This window comes from Salvelinus fontinalis, chromosome 17 (assembly GCF_029448725.1).
Source record: "Salvelinus fontinalis isolate EN_2023a chromosome 17, ASM2944872v1, whole genome shotgun sequence".
Lineage (NCBI taxonomy): Eukaryota > Metazoa > Chordata > Actinopteri > Salmoniformes > Salmonidae > Salvelinus > Salvelinus fontinalis.
This window is the reverse complement of record NC_074681.1, coordinates 2367119-2375705: the sequence shown is the minus strand read 5'-3', so window position 1 is coordinate 2375705 and position 8587 is coordinate 2367119.

The following is an 8587-nucleotide window of genomic DNA, read 5'->3' as shown; positions in this document are numbered from 1 at the left end:
CAACATACAAAAAAAAAGCACCATTTTGTACTAACTGTCATTTTTATTCAGACATGTATAAATGTCCATATAAATATATACAAAATCAGACTCATAAATATCAAAAAGTAGCAACATAGACAAATAGAATTAACTTTGTGCTGATTTGGCGCTCGAGCATCAATACATTACCCATCCCCCAAAACTGTCAACCAAGAGTCAAGACTACATTACCCATCCCCCAACACTGTCAACCAAGAGTCAAGACTACATTACCCATCCCCCAAAACTGTCAACCAAGAGTCAAGACTACATTACCCATCCCCCAAAACTGTCAACCAAGAGTCAAGACTAAACCAATTCACCTTGGTGGTGTGCAGACAGATTTTATATTATTCTTAACAATTTCGCACAAAACAGAAAAAAATTCAACAATATGTCTGTGAAAATATATTCACAGTATTATGAATGAATTGTGGTTTATTTGGTAGCATTTCGTAGTGTGACTGATTTTTACTAATTGCATTGGTACTGTACAAAGTTAGAGTTGCGCTATTTGATAGATTCCCCTGCTCCCCCTACCTCGGGCTTCCAGTGGGGAGACCTGAGGTCAACCTACCCCCGCCCCCCTCACAGACTAGAATCAGGGCGCCCACTTCGACGAGGTTAATTGACCCACAGTACCACATGGTGACATGACATCATTGACGTGACGTGCAAATGAGCGATAGAAAACCCATCGCGCAAATGTCACTATTCCCAAAAAATGTGTGCGGCTGTCCCGTACCGCCCCCGGCAAGATGCCGCCATGTGTGGCTGCCCATTTCACCTATACCTAAATCCACCACTGCTCCTAAGGCACGCCGACCAGTACTTAGTAAGGAGATGGACCCCTTGAATTACACAACAAGGGGCCAAGCCCTAATTAACTATGAGCCACACCTGGGACTGGTAGACCAACAAGGGCCCGTTCACAATGCATCAACCCGGTTCTACCCCGTTACATATTACCACAGCATCAATTAAAATGGACAACCTTCCATTCAATGTCTTATTTTTATTTTGAATATACACTGCTCAAAAAAATAAAGGGAACACTTAAACAACACAATGTAACTTGTGGCCTGCTGGAGGTCATTTTGCAGGGCTCTGGCAGTGCATCTCCTTGCACTAAGGCGGAGGTAGCGGTCCTGCTGCTGGGTTGTTGCCCTCCTACGGCCTCCTCCACGTCTCCTGATGTACTGGCCTGTCTCCTGGTAGCGCCTGCATGCTCTGGACACTACGCTGACAGACACAGCAAACCTTTTTGCCACAGTTCGCATTGATGTGCCATCCTGGATGAACTGCACTACCTGAGCCACTTGTGTGGGTTGTAGAATCCGTCTCATGCTACCACTAAAGTGAGAGCACCGCCAGCATTCAAAAGTGACCAAAACATCAGCCAGGAAGCATAGGAACTGAGGAGTGGTCTGTGGTCACCACCTGCAGAATCACTCCTGTTTTGGGGGTGTCTTGCTAATTGCCTATAATTTCCACCTTTTGTCTATTCCATTTGCACAACAGCATGTGAAATTTATTGTCAATCAGTGTTGCTTCCTAAGTGGACAGTTTGATTTCACAGAAGTGTGATTGACTTGGAGTTACATTGTGTTGTTTAAGTGTTCCCTTTATTTTTTTGAGCAGTGTATATATTTCTTAACAATACAATTCACAAACGGCAACATACATCCACAACATCATCCACAATTTTTCCTGCCACATGGCCTCAAACTGCATCATTTTGTTTCTCCTTCCGTCGCCACATATCCAGCACCCCCATCCCATCTCCAGCGGCCCCATCCCATCTCCAGCGCCCCCATCCCATCTCTACCGCCCCCATCCCATCTCCAGTGCCCCCATCACATCTCCAGTGCCCCCATCCCATCTCCAGCGTCCCCATCCACATCTCCAGCTCCCACATCTCCAGCGCCCCCATCTCCAGCGCCCCCATCCACATCTCCAGTGCCCCCATCCCATCTCCAGTGCCCTCATCCCATCTCCAGCGCCCCCATCTCCAGCACCCCCATCCACATCTCCAGCGCCCCCATCTCCAGCGCCCCCATCCCATCTCCAGTGCCCCCATCCCATCTCCAGCGCCCCCATCCACATCTCCAGCTCCCCCATCCACATCTCCAGTGCCCCCATCCCATCTCCAGCGCCTCCATCCCATCTCCAGTGCCCCCATCTCCAGTGCCCCCTTCCCATCTCCAGCGCCCCCATCCACATCTCCAGCTCCCCCATCCACATCTCCAGCTCCCCCATCCCATCTCCAGCGCCTCCATCCCATCTCCAGTGCCCCCATCCCATCTCCAGCGCCCCCATCTCCAGCGCCCCTATCCCATCTCCAGCGCCCCATCCCATCTCCAGGGCCTCCATCCCATCTCCAGCGCCCCAATCCCATCTCCAGCGCCCCCCCATCTCCAGCGCCCCTATCCCATCTCCAGCGCCCCATCCCATCACCAGGGCCCCCATCCCATCTCCAGCGTCCCCATCCCATCTCCAGCGTCCCCATCCCATCTCCAGCGTCCCCATCCCATCTCCAGCGCCCCCATCCCATCTCCAGCGCCCCCATCCCATCTCCAGCGCCCCCATCCCATCTCCAGCTCCCCCATCCCATCTCCAGCGCCCCCATCCCATCTCCAGTTCCCCCATCCCATCTCCAGCTCCCCCATCCCATCTCCAGCGCCCAATCCCATCTCCAGCGCCCCCATCCCATCTCCAGCTCCCCCATCCCATCTCCAGCGCCCCCATCCCATCTCCAGCGCCCCTATCCCATCTCCAGCGCCCTTATCCCATCTCCAACGCCCCCATCCCATCTCCAGTGCCCCCATCCCATCTCCAGTGCCCCCATCCCATCTCCAGCGCCCCATCCACATCTCCAGCGTCCCCATCCCATCTCCAGCACCCCTATCCCATCTCCAACGCCCCCATCCCATCTCCAGTGCCCCCATCCCATCTCCAGTGCCCCCATCCCATCTCCAGCGCCCCATCCACATCTCCAGCGCCCCCATCCCATCTCCAGCGCCCCTATCCCATCTCCAGCGCCCCTATCCCATCTCCAACGCCCCCATCCCATCTCCAGTGCCCCCATCCCAACTCCAGTGCCCCCATCCCATCTCCAGTGCCCCCATCCCATCTCCAGCGCCCCCATCCCATCTCCAGCGCCCCTATCCCATCTCCAGTGCCCCCATCCCATCTCCAGTGCCCCCATCCCATCTCCAGTGCCCCCATCCCATCTCCAGTGCCCCCATCCCATCTCCAGCACCCCTATCCCATCTCCAACGCCCCCATCCCATCTCCAGTGCCCCCATCCCATCTCCAGTGCCCCCATCCCATCTCCAGCGCCCCATCCACATCTCCAGCGCCCCCATCCCATCTCCAGCGCCCCTATCCCATCTCCAGCGCCCCTATCCCATCTCCAACGCCCCCATCCCATCTCCAGTGCCCCCATCCCAACTCCAGTGCCCCCATCCCATCTCCAGTGCCCCCATCCCATCTCCAGCGCCCCCATCCCATCTCCAGCGCCCCCATCCCATCTCCAGCGCCCCATCCCATCTCCAGTGCCCCCATCCCAACTCCAGTGCCCCCATCCCATCTCCAGTGCCCCCATCCCAACTCCAGTGCCCCCATCCCACTTCCAGTGCCCCCATCCCATCTCCAGCGCCCCCATTTCATCTCTACCGCCCCCATCCCATCTCCAGTGCCCCCATCCCATCTCCAGTGCCCCCATCCCATCTCCAGCGCCCCCATTTCATCTCCAGCGCCCCATCCCATCTCCAGCGCCCCCATCCACATCTCCAGTGCCCCCATCCCATCTCCAGCGCCCCATCCCATCTCCAGCGCCCCCATCCACATCTCCAGTGCCCCCATCCCATCTCCAGCGCCCCATCCCATCTCTACCGCCCCCATCCCATCTCCAGTGCCCCCATCCCAACTCCAGTGCCCCCATCCCATCTCCAGTGCCCCCATCCCATCTCCAGCGCCCCCATCCCATCTCCAGCGCCCCCATCCCATCTCCAGCGCCCCATCCCATCTCCAGTGCCCCCATCCCAACTCCAGTGCCCCCATCCCACCTCCAGTGCCCCCATCCCATCTCCAGCGCCCCCATTTCATCTCTACCGCCCCCATCCCATCTCCAGTGCCCCCATCCCATCTCCAGTGCCCCCATCCCATCTCCAGCGCCCCCATTTCATCTCCAGCGCCCCATCCCATCTCCAGCGCCCCCATCCACATCTCCATTGCCCCCATCCCATCTCCAGCGCCCCATCCCATCTCCAGCGCCCCCATCCACATCTCCAGTGCCCCCATCCCATCTCCAGCGCCCCATCCCATCTCTACCGCCCCCATCCCATCTCCAGCGCCCCATCCCATCTCTACCGCCCCCATCCCATCTCCAGTGCCCCCATCCCAACTCCAGTGCCCCCATCCCATCTCCAGTGCCCCCATCCCATCTCCAGCGCCCCCATCCCATCTCCAGCGCCCCCATCCCATCTCCAGCGCCCCATCCCATCTCCAGTGCCCCCATCCCAACTCCAGTGCCCCCATCCCACCTCCAGTGCCCCCATCCCATCTCCAGCGCCCCCATTTCATCTCTACCGCCCCCATCCCATCTCCAGTGCCCCCATCCCATCTCCAGTGCCCCCATCCCATCTCCAGCGCCCCCATTTCATCTCCAGCGCCCCATCCCATCTCCAGCGCCCCCATCCACATCTCCATTGCCCCCATCCCATCTCCAGCGCCCCATCCCATCTCCAGCGCCCCCATCCACATCTCCAGTGCCCCCATCCCATCTCCAGCGCCCCATCCCATCTCTACCGCCCCCATCCCATCTCCAGCGCCCCCATCCCATCTCCAGCGCCCCATCCCATCTCCAGCGCCCCCATCCACATCTCCAGTGCCCCCATCCCATCTCCAGCGCCCCATCCCATCTCCAGCGCCCCCATCCCATCTCCAGCGCCCCATCCCATCTCCAGCGCCCCCATCCCATCTCCAGCGCCCCCATCCACATCTCCAGCTCCCCCATCCCATCTCCAGCGCCCCCATCCCATCTCCAGCACCCCCATCTCCAGCGCCCCCATCTTCAGCGCCCCCATCTTCAGCGCCCCCATCCCATCTCCAGCGCCCCATCCCATCTCCAGTGCCCCCATCTCCAGTGCCCCCATCCCATCTCTACCACCCCCATCTCCAGCGCCCCATCCCATCTCCAGCGCCCCCATCCCATCTCCAGCGCCCCCATCTCCATCGCACCATCCCATCTCCAGCGCCCCCATCTCCAGCGCCCCCATCCCATTTCCAGCACCCCCATCTCCAGCGCCCCCATCCCATCTCCAGCGCCACCATCCCATCTCCAGCACCCCCATCTCCAGCGCCCCCATCCCATCTCCAGCGCCCCCATCCACATCTCCAGCTCCCCCATCCCATCTCCAGCGCCCCCATCCATCCCATCTCTACCACCCCCATCTCCAGCGCCCCCATCCCATCTCTATCACCCCCATCTCCAGCGCCCCATCCCATCTCCAGCGCCCCATCCCATCTCCAGCGCCCCATCCCTTCTCCAGCGCCTCCATCCCATCTCCAGCGCCCCCATCCCATCACCAGTGCCCCCATCCCATCTCCAGCGCCCCATCCCATCTCCAGCGCCCCATCCCATCACCAGTGCCCCCATCCCATCTTCAGCGCCCCATCCCATCTCCAGTGCCCCCATCCCATCTCCAGCGCCCCAATCCATCTCCAGTGCCCCCATCTCCAGCGCCCTCATCCCATCTCCAGCGCCCCCATCCACATCTCCAGCGCCCCCATCCCATCTCCAGCATCCCCATCCCATCTCCAGCACCCCCATCCCATCTCCAACGCCCCATCCCATCTCTACCGCCCCCATCCCATCTCCAGCGCTCCCATCCCATCTCCAGCGCCCCATCACCCACACACTTCCAACATTTAGACAATAAAGCGTTTGACCTTTCCATTGTGTTGGTGATGGAGGATTGGTTGATTTCCAGGTTTTAAATATATGTTTCTTCAAGATGATTGATGAGAAAAGTAACTTCCAACCCATCAGGTTTCTCACTGCACCTCATATGACATGTCTTGAAATATGCAGACAGAACGGATTAAAAGTACATTTACATTGAGATACTTCTGACAGCCAACTTTCTAACTCCGCCCATAACTTTTGGACTTCATAGAATTCCCAGAAGGCTTGGGGTCATTGAGTCATTGTTAACACCAACATTTCCCCCCATGATTAAAATCAGTCTTTCAATAGTGTGACTGGATGTGAGGTGTTTCACTTCTTAACATTGATCGTTGGTTGGGCCATCTAGTGGATTGGGCTGCCACTTGTCTTGGATCTTCCAAAAGCTTGGCTAGGATGAGACCCCTGCTCCCCCAGAGACTTTTGTTCCAACAGCTGCAGCTGAAGGGAGGGTGTGGGATTCCCAGTTTTATTGATGTTCTTAGTTCTGGACTTTTCTTGTCCTTGACTGTGTCTTCCTACAATCTGTCTTGTCTTGACATTTGAACATGTAAAAATAAAGCTGTCCAAAAAGAAGCAGGTATTTAACTGATCAGTATAATGGCCATGTCAAGTAGAAGTCTGTTTTGTATATGGTCATATCTTCTGGTGCACGGCTCCAATGACAATAAAGCAATGCCAAATGACTTTAGATATATTGCTGTGGAAGCTGGATGTATTTCTGACACATGGCCATATTGAGCTTGAAAATGATCTGTTGCTTTGGTACACTTCTTGTAACTCAGCTCAGCAGATGTGGTTTGATACCGTCTCTGACGAAGGGTCATAAAACAATCCTAAACAACTTTAGGCTGCATGTATTTCTGACACCCAGTTTCAGAACATGGCCATTGGCCGCGGAGAAGGTCACAGACCGGGTTGACTACTTTGTGTCTGTGTGACATTAATATTACATTTGGCCCTCCATTGACGTCATCCTGCATGCTGAAAAGTGAAAACCTCATAACCTATACCAGCCATCCTCAACAGGCGGACTGCGGTCCGCATCCACACCCAGAACGGGGTCATTACGGACCACAGGTCCCGACAAAAAAATAATATCATATAGTTATTCGTTTTTTTTAAGGAACTCAGTCAGGCTTTCAACTTACCCTTGAAATTTGTACAAGTAGAATGCACAAGCTGCAATTTCTATGTGTGCAGTTTTCCTCTTGTCACGTCAGTCACTGCCGACCTTAGAGAGATGAATTAAAGAGAACAATTTATGACAGTTGATCAGGGCTCCCGACTGGCGCAGTGGTCTAAGACACTACATCTCAATGAGGCACCCGAGTCGCGTCAATGCCTGGTTTGAATCCAGGCTGTATCACATCCGTCTGTAATTGCACGTCCCATCGGGAGGTGCACAATTGGCCCAGTGTTGTCTGTGATAGGCCGTCACTGTAAATAAGAATTTGTTCTTAACTGACTTGAAAAGTTAAATAAAAAATAAAAACAACAGAAAAAAACAAGCCCATGTCAGCTAATGTTTTTCAGCTGACCGGACCTTCTCAAATAGCATTTGAGTACCCCTGACCTATACTGTGGAACCCACAGAGATCCGATACAGACCAGCACATTATTTTGACCTTATTAGTCCATCATGAGGTCCTCACATTTTCTTTATTGGCCACTGTAATAAATTTAGTGCAAAATATGGGTCCTGGAAAATAAGATCTGAGTGAACCGAGCCCAGCTCGGTTGTTTTGTGGAGCCATGCCACAGCTTGTGACATTTAATTTCCAGATTTAGATTTTTACTGGCTGTGACATTTTAATGGATGAAATCATGTAAAAAAAATGCTGACATGAGCCAAGGCGTTGGGGTGTCTCAGACAAGCTCCTGTCTGTGGTGATGAAACTACGTTGCAAGCACAGACTAGGGGCTCGATTCAATCCATAAACCACAAGATCTGCGTTGTAGCACGGGTTGACATCTAAAGTACATTTCCTATTGAGCCGACAGATGCAGCGTTTACCGTGAATTCAGTCTCCGGCGACATTGCCTTTAAATGTCAATGGCACTACAATGCAGATCTTCCACGCTACGGATTGAATGGAGCCCTGAGTCACACCTTTAAAATGTATTGGATCAAGACTTCCATTCCGAATCCTCCCGGCTCTGCCAAAATACGTCAAATATGTACAATGCCAGTTTTACTATGCCAGTTTATTAATGCCAGTTATTAATAGTTTATCAGGGCTATGCAACTTCTGTTCTGGACGGCCATCCACATGGTGTTCAAACTTTTATTCCACCCCAGCATTAACACAACGCCTTCAGCTAAGTCAACTGATCCGAATCTTCAATTTGGCCCGTAATACCTTGAAATCAGGTTCAGTACGTTAGTGTTGCAGTGGAAGAAATACAAATCAGTTCATTCAGGAAGTTAACTGTGCACAAAGATTTTTTTAATGAGAAATAGAAGTTCACTTCTTCAATTGACTTTGAAATGATTTGAAATGACCCCAGCCCTGACCTCAGAACAGTGCTCAGAACATTGTGAGAAGACCCACGGCTGTAAAGACAGTTGAGGTCTTTGTGGTCAAATAAACA